Genomic DNA, 15741 nt, shown 5'->3' on the forward strand with positions numbered 1-15741 from the left:
CAATAGAACGAGCTCTGAGACGTGGAATCTCTGTAGACCACAATACCTGAACCTATCCTAAACACAACTAAAGGCAGCTGTGGATTGCGCCTGACACTACCTATGCAACTCGGCACAGCCTGAGGAGCTGACTAGCCTGAAGATAGAAAAACAAGCCTGACTTGCCTCAGAGAAATACCCCAAAGGAAAAGGCAGCCCCCCACATATAATGACTGTTAGCAAGATGAAAAGACAAACGTAGGGATGAAATAGATTCAGCAAAGTGAGGCCCGATATTCTAGATAGAGCGAGGATAGCAAAGAGAACTTTGCAGTCTACAAAAAACCCTAAAGCAAAAAACCACGCAAAGGGGGCAAAAAGACCCACCGTGCCGAACTAACGGCACGGCAGTACACCCTTTGCGTCTCAGAGCTTCCAGCAAAACGAAATGACAAGCTGGACAGAAAAAGTAGCAACAAAAGCAAAGAAGCACTTATCTAAGCAGAGCAGCAGGCCACAGGAAAGATCCAGAAGCTCAGATCCAACACTGGAACATTGACAAGGAGCAAGGAAGACAGAATCAGGCGGAGTTAAATAACAAAGCAGCCAACGAGCTCACCAGAACACCTGAGGGAGGAAGCTCAGAAGCTGCAGTACCACTTGTGACCACAGGAGTGAATTCAGCCACAGAATTCACAACAGGTGGCACATGTTAAGGAGCTGAAACTCCTAAACCCTTCATCCAATTTTAATGTGGATACCCTCAAATGAAAGCTGAAAGTCTGAACTTCAACTGCATCTGAATTGTTTTGTTTAACCCCTTTACCCCCAAGGGTGGTTTGCATGTTATGGAGCGGGCCAATTTTTACAATTCTGACCACTGTCCCTTTATGAGGTTATAACTCTGGAACGCTTCAACGGATCCCGCTGATTCTGACACTGTTTTCTCGTGACATATTGTACTTCATGATAGTGGTAAAATTTCTTTGATATTACCTGCGTTTATTTGTGAAAAAAAACGGAAATATGGCAAAAATTTTGAAAATTTCGCAATTTTCCAAATTTGAATTTTTATGCAATTAAATCACAGAGATATGTCACACAAAATACTTAATAAGTAACATTTCCCACATGTCTACTTTACATCAGCACAATTTTGGAACCAAAATTTCTTTTTGTTAGGGAGTTATAAGGGTTAAAAGTTGACCAGCAATTTCTCATTTTTACAACACCATTTTATCTTAGGGACCACATCTCATTTGAAGTCATTTTGAGGGGTCTATATGATAGAAAATACCCAAGTGTGACACCATTCTAAAAACTGCACCCCTCAAGGTTCTCAAAACCACATTCAGGAAGTTTATTAACCCTTCAGGTGTTTCACAGGAATTTTTGGAATGTTTAAATAAAAATTAACATTTAACTTTTTTTCACAAAAAATTTACTTCAGCTCCAATTTGTTTTATTTTACCAAGGGTTACAGGAGAAAATGGACCCCAAACTTTGTTGTACAATTTGTCCTGAGTACACCGATACCCCATATGTGGGGGTAAACCACTGTTTGGGCGCATGACAGATCTTGGAAGCGAAGGAGCGCCATTTGACTTTTTAATGCAAAATTGACTAGATTTGAGATGGGACGCCATGTTGCGTTTGGAGAGCCCCTGATGTGCCTAAACATTGAAACCCCCACAAGTGACACCATTTTGGAAAGTAGACCCCCTAAGGAACTTATCTAGAGGTGTGGTGAGCACTTTGACCCACCAAGTGCTTCACAGAAGTTTATAATGCAGAACCGTAAAAATAAAAAATCATTTTTTTTCACAAAAATTATCTTTTCGCCCCCAATTTTTTATTTTCCCAATGGTAAGAGAAGAAATTGGAACCAAAAAGTTGTTGCACAATTTGTCCTGAGTACGCTGATACCCCATATGTGGGGTTAAACTACTGTTTGGGCGCATGGGAGAGCTCGGAAGGGAAGGAGCGCCGTTTGACCTTTCAATGCAAAATTGACATGAATTGAGATAGGACGCCATGTTGCGTTTGAAGAGCCACTGATGTGCCTAAACATTGAAACCTCCCACAAGTGACACCATTTTGGAAAGTAGACCCCCTAAGGAACTTATCTAGAGGTGTGGTGAGCACTTTGACCCACCAAGTGCTTCACAGAAGTTTATAATGCAGAACCGTAAAAATAAAAAATCATTTTTTTTCTCAAAAATTATATTTTTGCCCCCAATTTTTTATTTTCCCAATGGTAAAATAAGAAATTGGAACCAAAAAGTTGTTGTACAATTTGTCCTGAATACGCTGATACCCCATATGTGGGGTTAAACCACTGTTTGGGCGCATGGGAGAGCTCGGAAGGGAAGGAGCGCCGTTTGACTTTTCAATGCAAAATTCACAGGAATTGAGATGAGACGCCATGTTGCGTTTGGAGAGCCACTGATGTACCTAAACATTGAAACCCCCCACAAGTGACACCATTTTGGAAAGTAGACCCCCTAAGGAACTTATCTAGATGTGTGGTGAGCACTTTGACCCACCAAGAGCTTCACAGAAGTTTATAATGCAGAGCCGTAAAAATAAAACAAAAATTTTTTCCCACAAAAATTATTTTTTAGTCCCCAGTTTTGTATTTTCCCAAGGGTAACAGGAGAAATTGGACCCCAAAAGTTGTTGTGCAATTTGTCCTGACTGCGCTGATACCCCATATGTGGGGGGGAACCACCATTTGGGCGCATGGGAGGGCTCGGAATACAGACTTAGATGGAATGGTCTGCAGGCGTCACATTGCGCTTGCAGAGCCCCTAATGTACCTAAACAGTAGAAACCCCCCACAAGTGACCCCATATTGGAAACTAGACCCCCCAAGGAACTTATCTAGATGTGTTGTGAGAACTTTGAGCCCCCAAGTGTTTCACTACAGTTTCTAACGCAGAGCCGTGAAAAAAAAAAAAAATTCCCCCCAAAATTATTTTTTAGCCCCCAGTTTTGTATTTTCTCAAGGGTAACAGGAGAAATTGGACCCCAAAAGTTGTTGTCCAATTTGTCCTGAGTGCGCTGATGCCCCATATGTGGGGGGGATCCACCGTTTGGGCGCATGGGAGGGCTCGGAAGGGAAGGAGCGCCATTTGGAATGCAGACTTAGATGGAATGGTCTGCAGGCATCACATTGCATTTGCAGAGCCCCTAATGTACCTAAACAGTAGAAACCCCCCACAAGTGACCCCATATTGGAAACTAGACCCCCCCACGAACTTATCTAGATGTGTTGTGAGAACTTTGAGCCCCCAAGTGTTTCACTACAGTTTATAACGCCGAGCCGTGAAAATAAAAAATCTTTTTTTTTCCCACAAAAATTATTTTTTAGCCCCCAGTTTTGTATTTTCCCAAGGGTAACAGGAGAAATTGGACCCCAAAAGTTGTTGTCCAATTTGTCCTGAGTACGCTGATACCCCATATGTTGGGGTAAACTCCTGTTTGGACACACGGGAGAGCTCGGAAGGGAAGGAGCACTGTTTTACTTTTTCAACGCAGAATTGGCTGGAATTGAGATCGAACGCCATGTCGCGTTTGGAGAGCCCCTGATGTGTCTAAACAGTGGAAACCCCCAAATTATAACTGAAACCCTAATCCAAACACACCCCTAACCCTAATTACAACGGTAACCCTAACCACACCTCTAACCCAGACACACCCCTAACCCTAATCCCAACCCTATTCCCAACCGCAAATGTAATCCAAACCCTAACCCTAACTTTAGCCCCAGCCCTAACTGTAGCCTTAACCCTAACCCTAGCCTTAACCCTAGCCCTAACCCTAGCCCTAGCCCTAACCCTATCCCTAGCCCTAACCCTAGCCCTAACCCTAGCCCTAGCCCTAACCCTAGCCCTAACCCTAGCCCTAACCCTAGCCCTAACCCTAGCCCTAGCCCTAACCCTAACCCTAGCCCTAACCTTAACCCTAGCCCTAACCCTAATGGGAAAATGGAAATAAATAAATTTTTTTAATTTTTTTTTATTTTTCCCTAACTAAGGGGTTGATGATGGGGGTTTGATTTACTTTTATAGCGGGTTTTTTTAGCGGATTTTTATGATTGGCAGCCGTCACACACTGAAAGACGCTTTTTATTGCAAAAAATATTTTTTGCGTTACCACATTTTGAGAGCTATAATTTTTCCATATTTTGGTCCACAGAATCATGTGAGGTCTTGTTTTTTGCGGGACGAGTTGACGTTTTTATTGGTAACATTTTTGGGCACGTGACATTTTTTGATCGCTTTTTATTCCGATTTTTGTGAGGCAGAATTACCAAAAACCAGCTATTCATGAATTTCTTTTGAGGGAGGCGTTTATACCGTTCCGCGTTTGGTAAAATTGATAAATCAGTTTTATTCTTCGGGTCAGTACGATTACAGCGACACCTCATTTATATCTTTTTTTAATGTTTTGGCGCTTTTATACGATAAAAACTATTTTATAGAAAAAATAATTATTTTTGCATCGCTTTATTCTGAGGACTATAACTTTTTTATTTTTTTGCTGATGTTGCTGTATGGCAGCTCTTTTTTTGTGGGACAAGATGACGCTTTCAGCGGTACCATGGTTATTTATATCTGTCTTTTTGATCGCGTGGTATTCCACTTTTTGTTCGGCGGTATGATAATAAAGCATTGTTTTTTGTCTCGTTTTTTTTTTTTTTCTAACGGTGTTTACTGAAGGGGTTAACTAGTTGGACAGTTTTATAGGTCGGGTCGTTACGGACGCGGCGATAATAAATATATGTACTTTTATTGTTTTGTTTTTTTTATTTAGATAAAGAAATGTATTTATGGGGATAATATATTTTTTTTTTTCATTATTTAGGATTTTTTTTTTTTACACACTTGTAAATTTATTTTTTAACTTTATTACTTTGTCCCAGGGGGGGGGGACAATACAGATCGGTGATCTGCCAGTTTGCACAGCACTCTGACAGATCACCGATCTGTCTGAGAGCAGTGCAGCGTTACCAAGTGCCTGCTCTGAGCAGGCACTTGGTAAGCCACCTCCCTCCCTGCAGGACCCGGATCCGCGGCCATCTTGGATCCGGGACTTTCTGCAGGGAGGGAGGTAGGAGACCCCCGGAGCAACGCGATCACATCGCGTTGCTGCGGGGGTCTCAGGGAAGCCCGCAGGGAGCCCTCTCCCTGCGCGATGCTTCCCTGCACCGCCGGCACATCGCGATCATGTTTGATCGCGGTGTGCCGGGGGTTAATGTGCCGGGGGCGGTCCGTGACCGCTCCTGGCACATAGTGCCGGATGTCAGCTGCGATAAGCAGCTGACACCCGGCCGCGATCGGCCGCGCTCCCCCCGTGAGCGCGGCCGATCGCCTATGACGTACTATTCCGTCCATGGGAAGTAAAGCCCACCCCACATGGACGGAATAGTACGTCTAATGGCAGAAAGGGGTTAAAATTCATTGTGGTAATGTCTATAACCAAAATTAGAACAATACTGTCTCTGTCCAAATATATATGGTCCTAACTGTATATATATATATATATATATATATGTGTGTATATATATATATATATATATATATATATATATACATACACACTGCTCAAAAAAATAAAGGGAACTTTAAAATCCCACATCCCAGATATCACTGAATGAAATATTCCAGTTGTAAATATTTATTCATTACATAGTAGAATGTGTTGAGAACAATAAAACCTAAAAATGATCAATTTAAATCACAACTAATATCCCACAGAGGTTTGGAGTCGGAAAGATGCTCAAAATCACAGTGGAAAATGATGTTACAGGCTGATCCAACTTCAGTGGAAATGCCTCAAGACAAGGAAATGATGCTCAGTAGTGTGTGTGACCTCCACATGCCTGTATGACCTCCCTACAATGCCTGGGCATGCTCCTGATGCTCGGGTCTCCTGAGGGATCTCCTCCCAGACCTGGACTGAAGCATTCGCCAACTCCTGGACAGTCTGTGGTGCAACGTGACATTGGTGGATGGTGCGAGACATAATGTCCCAGATGTGTTCAATCAGATTCAGGTCTGGGGAATGGGCGGGCCAGTCCATAGCTTCAATGCCTTCAGCTTGCAGGAACTGCTGACACACTCCAGCCACAAGGTCTGGTATTGTCTTGCATTAGGAGGAACCCAGGGCCAACCGAACCAGCATATGGTCTCACAAGGGGTCTGAGGATCTCATCTCAGTACCTAATGGCAGTCAGGCTACCTCTGGTGAGCACATGGAGGGCTGTGTGGCCCTCCAAAGAAATGCCACCCCTCACCATTACTGACCCACTGCCAAGCCGGTAATGCTGAAGGATGTTGCAGGCAGCAGATCGCTCTCCACGGCCTCTCCAAACTCTGTCACATCTGTCACATGGGCTCAATGTGAACCTGCTTTCATCTGTGAAGAGCACAGGGCGTCAGTGGCGAATTTGCCAATTCTGGTGTTCTGTAGCAATTGCCAAGCGTCCTGCACGGTGTTGGTCTGTGAGCACATCCCCCATCTGTGGGCGTCGGACATTCAGACCATCCTCTTGGAGTTGGTTTCTAACCGTTTGTGCAGACACATGCACATTTGTGGCCTGCCGGAGGTCATTTTGCAGGGATCTGGAAGTGATCCTCCTGTTCCTCCTTGCACAAAGGCTGAGGTAGCGGTCCTGCTGCTGGGTTGTTGCCCTCCTACGACCCCCTCCATGTCTCCTGGTGTACTGGTCTGTCTTTTGGTAGCACCTCCAGCCTCTGGACACTACGCTGACAGACAGAGCAAACCTTCCTGCCACAGCTCGCATTGATGTGCCATCCTGGATGAGCTGCACTACCTGAGCCACTTGTGTGGGTTGTACAGTCCGTCTCATGCTACCATGAGTGTGGAAGAACAACCAACATTCAAAAGTGACCAAAACATCAGCCAGAAAGCATTGATATTGAGGTCTGTGGTCCCCACCTGCAGAACCACTCCTTTATTGAGTGTGTCTTGATAATTGCCAATAATTTCCATTTGTTGTCTATTCCATTTGCAAAACAGCATGTGAAATTGGTTGTCAAACAGTGTTGCATCCTAAGTGGACAGTTTGATTTCACAGAACTTTGATTTACATGGAGTTATATTCTGTTGTTTAAGGGTATGTGTCCACTTTCAGGACGGCCGGCGGTATCGTCGGAGCGGCTTTGCCGCTCTGCGCTAAGCCCCGCCCCCTTCTGGGACACGATGATGCCAGATGTGTTCATAGCACACATCCGGCATCATCGCACCCATCGCATAGGGCCCTGTGCTATATCTTGCGGCGACGCAGCGTCGCCGCAAGATATACGGACATGCTGCGATCTGAAAAGACGCGCAGTGTGTCCGGAGTCGCAGGGCCGGCGCGTGTGTGTTACCACGCATAGTGGAGACGGGATTTCATTCAATCCCCTCCACTATGCTGTAACATCTGGACGCTGCGTGTCTGACGCTGTGGCTCTATGCAGCGTCAGACACGCAGCGTTTCCTGCACGTTGAAACATACCCTACAATGCCTACAAGTAGTATTCAACCCCCTGCAGATTTAGCAGGTTTAATAAGATGCAAATAAGTTAGAGCCTTCAAACTTCAAACAAGAGCAGGATTTATTAACAGATGCATAAATCTTACAAATCAAAAAGTTTTGTTGCTCAGTTAAATTTTTATAAATTTTAAACATAAAAGTGTGGGTCAATTATTATTCAACCCCTAGGTTTAATATTTTGTGGAATAACCTTTGTTTGCAATTACAGCTAATAATCGTCTTTTATAAGACCTGATCAGGCCGGCACAGGTCTCTGGAGTTATCTTGGCCCACTCCTCCATGCAGATCTTCTCCAAGTTATCTAGGTTCTTTGGGTGTCTCATGTGGACTTTAATCTTGAGCTCCTTCCACAAGTTTTCAATTGGGTTAAGGTCAGGAGACTGACTAGGCCACTGCAACACCTTGATTTTTTGCCTCTTGAACCAGGCCTTGGTTTTCTTGGCTGTGTGCTTTGGGTCGTTGTCTTGTTGGAAGATGAAATGACGACCCATCTTAAGATCCTTGATGGAGGAGCGGAGGTTCTTGGCCAAAATCTCCAGGTAGGCCGTGCTATCCATCTTCCCATGGATGCGGACCAGATGGCCAGGCCCCTTGGCTGAGAAACAGCCCCACAGCATGATGCTGCCACCACCATGCTTGACTGTAGGGATGCTATTCTTGGGGTCGTATGCAGTGCCATCCAGTCTCCAAACGTCACGTGTGTGGTTGGCACCAAAGATCTCGATCTTGGTCTCATCAGACCAGAGAACCTTGAACCAGTCAGTCTCAGAGTCCTCCAAGTGATCATGAGCAAACTGTAGACGAGCCTTGACATGACGCTTTGAAAGTAAAGGTACCTTATGGGCTCGTCTGGAACGGAGACCATTGCGGTGGAGTACGTTACTTATGGCATTGACTGAAACCAATGTCCCCACTGCCATGAGATCTTCCCGGAGCTCCTTCCTTGTTGTCCTTGGGTTAGCCTTGACTCTTCGGACAAGCCTGGCCTCGGCACGGGAGGAAACTTTCAAAGGCTGTCCAGGCCGTGGAAGGCTAACAGTAGTTCCATAAACCTTCCACTTCCGGATGATGCTCCCAACAGTGGAGACAGGTAGGCCCAACTCCTTGGAAAGGGTTTTGTACCCCTTGCCAGCCTTGTGACCCTCCACGATCTTGTCTCTGATGGCCTTGGAATGCTCCTTTGTCTTTCCCATGTTGACCATGTATGAGTGCTGTTCACAAGTTTGGGGAGGGTCTTAAATAGTCAGAAAAGGCTGGAAAAAGAGATAATTAATCCAAACATGTGAAGCTCATTGTTCTTTGTGCCTGAACTACTTCTTAATACTTTAGGGGAACCAAACAGAATTCTGGTGGGTTGAGGGGTTGAATAATAAATGACCCTCTGAAAAGACTTTTCACAATTTAAAAAAAAAATAAACAAAGAAATAACATTCTTTTTTGCTGCAGTGCATTTCACACTTCCAGGCTGATCTACAGTCCAAATGTCACAATGCCAAGTTAATTCCAAATGTGTAAACCTGCTAAATCTGCAGGGGGTTGAATACTACGTGTAGGCACTGTAAGTGTTCCATTAATTTTTTTGAGCTGTGTATATATATATATATATATATATATATACCAATTTATGCACAAATAACTGTTCTACTTATGCACCTCCTTGTCTTTCATGCAAGAAATCACAGTTATTTTTTATGTTGGCTATTCCCTCTGGCTACTTCACAGTGTAACACTTAGCAGTCAGCAGGGGGAGCTTCTCCATTCTGGCTACAAGAAGGTTCCGCTTTTCTATTCAATCCTGTCACAAAACGCTGCCTCCTGGCCTTTCATATAGTATCGCGTAAATAATTCATTTATCACCGATGTGTTTTTGATTGCGTCAGTAAAGAACAGGGACAATCTGTGCCTCAGCTGCTCTATTGGATTGTCTTTGCTGCTGATGCAGACTAGGATGGGGATAAACGTGAGTGGATTGTCATCCTCTAAGGCTCTCCCTGGTCTTCAGCATCACAATGCATATGTAGTTTTTATATTACTATTCTGCACTCATTCATTGGATCATCCCTTTTCTCCACAGCCTTGTTGTTGGTAGTTCGGTGGCATGGAAGTCATGAATGGAAATGTAGAATAATGAAATGCACTTAATTCAAGGACAAAGCTTAAAGGCAGAGCACCGACGGTATTACTGAAATGGAGATAATGGACTGTTCCCACGTCCATTAACACACTGGAGGAGGTAGGCAAAAAGATTTTGAAGGAGTCACATAAAATATATTCCTATGTACAGTTGTACACACGAACAAATCATGTATATTTAGGGATAGATTTATGTCAATGGTGATATCAGTGAATGTGTTTGATGTACATCACACAGCATCAAATGCATAGTACAATTGCTAGAAGACCCAGCATAAATGTGGTTAAAACCTTCCATCTGTATCTCCTGTGGGATTTGCAGCAACCTCTAGTGGTCAAAATTAAGTATAATCTGATTTAATCTTGTTATCCTCTAACACCCCCACTAATACTAACTATTTTATGTTTATTGCCTGTTACAGTGAAGATAGATAGATAATAGATAGATAGAATATAATGACATTATTGTACAAATAATTGATACTGTACTAACAATTATGTTTTAATCATATTATAAATCAGAAGCTGCGACTTTGAGACCTGATTTATAGAAGGACATATGGCTGCTAAGATGATTATGCTCGATAATTAACTCCAGAGAAAATTCTTTGGGGCGGTTTTACACACGTTATTTTTTTGGTTTGCAATTTTTGATGCATTTAGATCACAAAGCGGATACAAAAGGAATGGGAGCTAAAAATAAAAAATATATATACTTCTTTTGGCTCAAAAAGCTACATGTAAAACATGCTGTGTGTGTAACCACCCTAAAGTTGTATTTTTCCACAATAACCATTTTGATGATTGGATCCGAGGTCCCATCATGTTCCTCATTTCTTTTTAAAATTCCATCATCTCATTTGAAGGCATTGGGGAATGATAGAAGTAACTGAGCTGTTTTCTTAAAGAGATGATCCACTGCAATGTATAATGCGCCATTAATTTAAACCTTTTAAATAAGTTACATGACCCCCTGCTGCAGCCGCTGCCGACATCCGCTGATGTCAGCTTGTTTGCGGCCAATGAGAGCAAAGCAGAGTGGGAAAGCGCACGCTGGCTACTGGGTTGTGACGTGAGGTGAAACACCACCCACAGCCCAGTCAATCAGGGGGAGTGCGTGCGACTGGCTAAATGCCTCGGTGATACAAGGGAGTCCAGAAGTTGACATGACATTTGTGGATGTCAGTGGTGGTTGCAGCCGGGGGGGGGGGGGGGTGGAGTCACATGAGCAGGACTAAGCAAGCACCGCTCACAGGCAAATATGGCAACATAACGTATTTACAAAAATACTATAGGAGCATTATACATTGTAGTGGACGAGCTCTTTAACTTCCATAATATTATTTAATCATTTTCGAAAGCTTGGATGTTTCCAACACCAAAACATATCAAGGTGGTTTGTGAAGTATTTGCACCTATAATCTTGGGGGTCCCTGCCTGTTTCATCTTTACGATTATTGTGTATTCTATGGATCTACCAAAATATGGCAATGGTCAGCATACCCTTTATGCTTGAAATATTTTAGACTAATGTGATGATTAGGCTGTATATGGGAAGGTGAATGTGTTTACACGGCCTCATTCAGACATACATTTTTCACGTAGAGGTTCTATCCGTAGGTTTCCCAGATAGAACATGTACCCATTGTGATCTGTGCTGATATTCACATGTCCTTATTTTTTTCACGGATTGTGTGTCTGAGCAAAACTCAGAGACAAGTCAAAGAGTCATCCATATGCAGTCCTTGTTTAACATTGCAAAGGGTAGGAGAAGCTTTGTAATTCATTTATTTATCCATATGGGAAAAATACTGATTACATACTAACCAAACACCGATGACACTCGGATCAAAATCACTGATGACAACTGTATTTTTTTTGAGTACATGAAAAATATTCCCATTTTTCCCAGTGGACTAGGTCCCATTATTTGTGACCTAGTCCACTATTTGTATTTAGATACAGTTGCATACTTATATGTGTGTATACCACTTAATACCTAAAACAAGTGTGCCTTCCACATTTTAAATGCACATATCCTATATGTTATAAAACAAAATCACACCCTAAACCCCAAATCATAAAATGCTTAAATTAACCCCTTAACCCCCAAGCGTGGTTTGCATGTTAATGACCGGGCCAATGTTTAGAATTCTGACCACTGTCCCTTTATGAGGTTATAACTCTGGAACGCTTGCATAGATCCCAGAGATTCTGACATTGTTTTCTCATGACATATTGTTCTTCATCTTAGTGGTAAAATTTCCTTGATATTACTTGCGTTTATTTGTATTAAAAAAATGGAAATTTGTCGAAAATTTGGAAAATTTTGCAATTTTCAAACTTTGAATTTTCATGCCCTTAAATCTCAGAGATATGTCAAACAAAATACTTAATAAGTAACATTTCACAAGTCTACTTTACATCAGCACAATTTTGGAACCACATTTTTTTTTCTTAGGGAGTTTTAAGGGTTAAAAGTTGACCAGGAATTTCTCATTTTTACACTACCATCACATTTGAAGTCACTTTGAAGGGTCTATATGATAGAAAATACCCAAGTGTGACACCATTCTAAAAACTGCACCCCTCAAGGTGCTCAAAACCACATTCAAGAAGTTTATTAACCCTTCAGGAGTTTCACAGGAATTTTTGGAACGTTTAAAAAAATGAACATTTTTTTTTTCACAAAAAATTTACTTCAGATCCAATTTGTTTTATTTTACCAAGGGTAACAGGAGAAATTGGACCCCAAAAGTTGTTGTACAACTTGTCATGAGTATGCCGATACCCCATATGTGGGGGTACGCCACTGGTTGCGCACATGGCAGAGCTCGGAAGGAAAGGAGCGCCATTTAACTTTTCAATGCAAAATTGGCTGGAATTGAGATAGGACACCATGTCTCGTTTGGAGAGCCCCTGATGTGCCTAAACAGTGGAAACCCCTCAAAAGTGACACCATTTTGGAAAGTAGACCCCCCACAAGTGACCCCATATTGGAAACTAGACCCCCAAGGAACTTATCTAAATGTGTTGTGAGAACTTTGAACCCCAAGTGTTTCACTAAAGTTTATAATGCAGAGCCGTGAAAATAAAAAAATCTTTTTTTTCCACAAAAATGATTTTTAGCCCCCAGTTTTGTATTTTCCCAAGGTTAACAGGAGAAATTGGACCTCAAAAGTTGTTGTCCAATTTGTCCTGAGTACGCTGATTCCCCATATGTGAGGGGAAAACACTGTTTGGGCGCACGGCAGAGCTCGGAAGGGAAGGAGCATCGTTTTACTTTTTCAACGCAGAATTGGATGGAATTGAGATCGGACATCATGTTGCGATTGCAGAGCCCCTGGTGTGCCTAAACAGTGGAAACCTCCCAATTCTAACTCCAACCCTAACCTTAAAACATCCCTAACCCTAATACCAACCCTAACCACACCCCTAACCCCACCACACTCCTAACCCCAACACACCCCTAACCCTAATTCCAACCCTAACCACACCCCTAACCTGAACACATCCCTAACCCTAATCCCAATCCCATCACACCCCTAACCCCAACACATCCCTAACTCTAATCCCGACCCTAACCATACCCCTAATCCTGAAACACCCCTAACCCAACCGTAAACGTAATCCAACCTTAACCCCAACTCTAGCCCCAACTGTAACTTTAGCCCCAACCCTAAGCCTAAGGCTTCTTTCACACTTCCATCTTCCAAATCTGCACAGAATCCGTCAACACGTTGAAATGACGGATCCTGTGCAGATTGTGGAAAACGTGTGCACTGGGCCTGTCTTTCTGACGGACCCGTCGAGGCTATGTGCACCTGTTGTGTATGCGTCTTCGTAGCGGTTTTCCGCAGTGCACGACGGATGAAATGGATGGCCATCCGTCACAATCCGTCGCTAATACAAGTCTATGAAAAAATGCAGGATCCTGAGGTGCGTTCTTTCTCTTCTTTCCGCAGGAGGTCCGGATTCATCGTCGGTGAAGGGTGCAGTTCTTGCAGGCCCTGGCTGGGAGAGTCCTCGTGCTCCATCCCACGCTCCGGGGTCCGCTCACCTCTCTCCGCCATGTTGCTTTTCGGCACCTCCTCCTTCCTCACATCACAGTCTTGGCAGGGGTCGGGCATTTTTTTTTTTGCGCCTCTCAGCTGGACTCACACACGATGGCACGCCCTTCTTCGTCAGCAATCCTCGTGGTGCTGTAATGGAGGCAATTTTGGCGGTATTTCACAGTGCACAATCTCACAGCATAAATCATGGTTAGGCACAACACAGTCTCTAAGGCACACATGACCCGATTTACGGGGTTTAGTCCATCCTGTTCATGATGCCAAAGTTTGGAGCGCCCCGTCAGGGCAAGGGGTTACTCAGTACCGGGTCCGGTCTGCTCAAAGGGGGATGTCACGGTGGCTGACCCGGTCCGTGGCCCTGGGATGTCCGTATAAAAGGGAAAGGTCTTTAAAGTGATAAAGCTTATGTTCGTGACGCCACCTGTGGTATTCGGTCAGGGTGACCGATGCTGCTTTAAGGGGTCTGCTGGGGTGATGTTATGGCAGCTAGATGGTATACCTTCCCACAGGTGAAGTATATCTCCAGGGTTTCCCAGTGTGGAGATGGTGAATAGTGAATGGCGTAGTGAAGAACGAGGACACAAGGTTGCAGTCTCTTTACCTTTACTGAAGACTTCAGCATCCACAGTCCAGGGCACCAGACCACAGGGCAGGCAGAGTCCGGCCGGTTCGGAGCCAAGTCCAGAGTCCCCTTATCCAGGTGGAAATCAATAGCCTTCCCTTGCGCGGTAGTGGTGTAGTCTCTTAGGCTGGTTTCACATTTGCATTTTTTGGGGTGCGTTTTTGCGGTAAAAAACGCAAAAAAATGCATGGTGAAAAAATGCGTTTACATGCGTTTTTCATGCGTTTGCGTTTTTTAAACGCATGCTGAGAAATGTGTGACAGCTGCCAATCATCAAAATAAAGTAAAAAACCCACTATAAACAGAAATAGTTAGGGTTAGGGTTAGGGTTAGGGGTAGGGATCATAACGCTAACCCTAACCCTACCCCTAACCCTAAGTGATCCTAACCCTAACCCTACCCCTAACCCTACCCCTAACCATAAAGGGATTAGGGTTAGGGGTAGGGTTAGGGGTAGGGTTAGGGTTAGGGGTAGGGTTAGGATCCCTTAGGGTTAGGGTTAGGGGTAGGGTTAGGGGTAGGGTTAGGGTTAGGATCCTTTAGGGTTAGGGGTAAGGTTAGGGTTAGGGGTAGGGTTAGGGTTAGGATCCCTTTATCACCTTTATGTTGGGGGGTGGCATATCAGTGTGTTTTCTGTTTTTTTAATACAAAAACGCATGCGTTTTTAACGCAAAAAAACGCATGCGTCCCCATTGACTCCAATGTATTTTTTGACCGAAAAAAAACGCATGAAAACGCATGCGTTTTTTTTGGTCCAAAAAACGCCTCTCAAAAATACTACAAGTTGCATTTCTGAAAATGAACGCATGCAGTAAAAAAATGCATGCGTTGCAAAACGCGACCAAACGCGTACAAACAAAAACGCATGCGTTTTCAATGTTAAATATAGGAAAAAAAACGCATGCGTTTTTTTGAAAAAAAACGCTGCAGACAAAAACGCAAGTGTGAAACCACCCTTACTGCATAAGCTTCAAATACGGTCCTTACAGATGTAGTGTCTCTCTCTCTGTCCCCCGTATAGGATAACGCAAAACCCGTATGACTGGTGACTTGAGCCTGTTTATAGGGTCTCTTAGATAACCCGGCTCTGTGGGGTGTCACCGTGCCTCCTGGGTGTAGGTGCGGACAGGTAACATGCACTAGGCAGTCTTACTCATGACTAATGGTCAAATAACATGCAGTCATTTATATATTCTTTTACAAGGTATATCACAGATGTTCTTAAATCACTTAACAATTGGGTGTTACATTTAGCAAGCGATGTAGCAAATACTAGAATTACATTACAAAACTGCAAATTATTGATGTCCATGAATTTTTCCACGGCGCAGGTGAAAAAAATTATATATAAAAATAAAGTCACACAC

General features: G+C 43.5%; 1 protein-coding gene across 1 annotated transcript in view; it reads left to right on the plus strand.

Moving 5' to 3' along the window:
* The first annotated feature begins 9288 nt into the window (after positions 1–9288).
* The window catches only part of PIGZ (phosphatidylinositol glycan anchor biosynthesis class Z), a 118156-nt gene continuing 111703 nt past the window's right edge, over positions 9289–15741 (plus strand). The window contains exons 1-2 of the mRNA XM_069727221.1: positions 9289–9506; positions 9621–9779. The gene's annotated coding sequence lies outside the window, so the exon portion shown is untranslated. The remainder of the gene's footprint in view (positions 9507–9620; positions 9780–15741) is intronic.

The sequence above is a fragment of the Ranitomeya imitator genome, chromosome 5 (genome assembly GCF_032444005.1).
Source record: "Ranitomeya imitator isolate aRanImi1 chromosome 5, aRanImi1.pri, whole genome shotgun sequence".
NCBI lineage: Eukaryota > Metazoa > Chordata > Amphibia > Anura > Dendrobatidae > Ranitomeya > Ranitomeya imitator.